Source organism: Rhinopithecus bieti, unplaced genomic scaffold (assembly GCF_001698545.2).
Source record: "Rhinopithecus bieti isolate Rb0 unplaced genomic scaffold, ASM169854v2 scaffold_3878, whole genome shotgun sequence".
In the NCBI taxonomy this organism is placed as follows: Eukaryota; Metazoa; Chordata; class Mammalia; order Primates; family Cercopithecidae; genus Rhinopithecus; species Rhinopithecus bieti.
In genome coordinates, this window is record NW_016805059.1 from 7609041 (window position 1) to 7611580 (window position 2540).

At 38.0% G+C, this 2540-nt stretch overlaps 1 protein-coding gene across 1 annotated transcript in view; it reads left to right on the top strand.

Annotated features, from left to right (window-relative positions):
• The window catches only part of LRBA (LPS responsive beige-like anchor protein), a 621489-nt gene that overhangs the window by 261416 nt on the left and 357533 nt on the right, over nucleotides 1-2540 (top strand). The gene's annotated exons all lie outside the window — the stretch shown is intronic.

Here is a 2540-nt window from a genome sequence, read left to right on the forward strand (position 1 = left end):
ANGTCTGCACAGGCCTCTGCTGCTTCCCCTGTTGTTGTTTAGCTGTGCCCTGTCCCCAGAGGTGGAGTCTACAGAGACAGGCAGGTTTCCTTGAGCTGCTGTGAGCTCCACCCAGTTCGAGCTTCCCAGCGGCTTTGTTTACCTACTTAAGCCTCAGCAATGGCGGGCGCCCCCTCCCCCGCCTCGCTGCTGCCTTGCGGTTAGATCGCAGACTGCTGTGCTAGCAATGAGGGACGCTCCGTGGCAGTGGGACCTTCCCGGCCAGGTGTGGGATATAATCTCCTGGTGTGCCCGTTTGCTTAAAGCGCAGTATTGGGGTGGGAGTTACCCGATTTTCCAGGTGTTGTGTGTCTCAGTTCCCCGGCTAGGAAAAGGGATTCCCTTCCCCTTGTGCTTCCCAGGTGAGGCAATGCCTCACCCTGCTTCAGCTCTCGCTGGTCAGGCTGCAGCAGCTGACCAGCACTGATTGTCCGGCACTCCCCAGTGAGATGACCCCAGTACCTCAGTTGAAAATGCAGAAATCACTGGTCTTCTGTGTCGCTCGCGCTGGGATTTGGAGACTGGAGCTGTTCCCATTCGGCCATCTTGCCGTTTTTGTTGACTCTTAAGAGTTCTTTGTATATTTTGCAGAACAATTCTTTATCAGATGTCAATTACAAATGATTTTATCCCAGTCTGTGACTTGTTATTACTGATACATAGGAAAGTGGTTTACTTTGTATATTAACCTTGTATCCTGCAACCTTGCTATTTATTGCTTATTCCAGGATTTTTTTGTAGATTATTTAAGATTTTCTATATCGATGATCGTGTCATCAACAAAGACAGTTTTATTTCTTCTTTCTCAATTTTTATCCTTTTTTTGTCTTACTGCATTAGCCAAGACTTCCAGAATGATGTTGAAAGATAGTGGTGAAAGGGGACATTCTTGACTTTTTTCCTGACAGTGGATACTTATAAAAGTAAAATGACTAAAGATTTATGTATAGAATTTTAGTTCCTTTGTAATTACTGGCTTCTTTTTTTCTAGCAAGAAAAGCATTTTTTTTTTCATTTTCTTCTTTAAGTTTGTATTTTGAAATTTTCTGTAAGTTAAATGATGTAAATGAAAACTCCCTCAACTTGAGGTCCCACCTTCCCTCCTATTCTTGTATTATGTTAAATTTCTAGTTGGGTTTCCAAGAATGTTATGTTAGGTATAAGAGCTGAGGAGTGAACTCATGCTTGTGTTGTTTGGCTGTGGCATCTCTTGAGGCATCATACTTCTTGCTGATCACTTGCTGCCTGTCCACAAGGGTCACAGTTACGTTCTCTTCATCTTCTTAAATCCTAAGCTGCTTCTGCATCCTTCTGTGATAATTTTTTGAATCTTCCTAGTTGAGGTCTATCTGTCTTTAAATTTGTTTCTGTTCTACTGTTCTTGTGCGTTACTAGATTTAGGGTAAGCCTTTGAGTCTTATTATCTCTCTGTGCTGTGCTTGGGAAGTTAGGTGTGGGACCCTCTGTACCAAAATAAAAAAAAAAATTGGAGGTTTCTGCTTTTTTCAATCATTCTCCTACCTTTTGAAAAGAGAGGAAGTTGTGGCACTTGCCCTTCTCTCAAGAAAATCGTCTTGTGGAATTTGATTGCTTCCCTTTGGACAACTTGTCTTCATTTTATTTTGATGGAAAGAAAATGGTTTTAAATTAGATTCATATTTCTGTTTTATATAGGTTTGTTTTTCCTCATTGGAAAAAATTAATATCTGTTTTACAGTTTCGGTAAAATATGAATTCAGTATGAATTTTCAGAGAGTATGTATTGTACAATTACAAGTCATGAATTTCTAAATGTTAGTACATTTTAGAGTAATAAAAATTATACCTAGAATAAACTTTTAAAAGAGAATATCTAAGACCTGCAGATGTAGCATGATCTGCCTAAGGATATATTTTGTTAGTATCACAATAAGAACATGGATTTTATGACTTTGTTTCTTGTTCATTCCTCAAGAATACATTACCTTTTCTTCTCTGCTGGTTCTAGACAGTGACTATCCTCCAATGTCTTACTGATTTTCTATTTAATTTTTATTCTACTGTATATGTTCTCTTAGCACAGTTATGCTAACACTATTCATAAAATATAATTCTTTGACAAATCATGTCGTGTGATTGTTTTAGTCTCAAGAACCACCTTGAGTTTTTCAAAACACAAAGGGAGTTAGTACAAAAGTGGACATAGAAAAGAGAAAGTAGAAGAGAAAGGATGAGACTGAAAAAGAAAAGAATTTGGAGTGGAACAGAATAGCCATTAGGGTGAAATTGCCTGGAATTTGAAAGTCTTAGAGTTATTACACTCAGACAATATGAATATGGTTTCTGGTGAGCAGTGATAAGTAGCCAGACATGGCCTTTTGATTTGGGTTTTATGAAAGAACAAAGAAAGATCAGTTGAGAGATATTACGTAGTTAGAATACAAAGAGTTCCTTAAATATTAAGAAATAGGAAGCTTATATATGTATTTCTAGTTCTTTTTTTTTTTTTTTTTTTTTTTTTT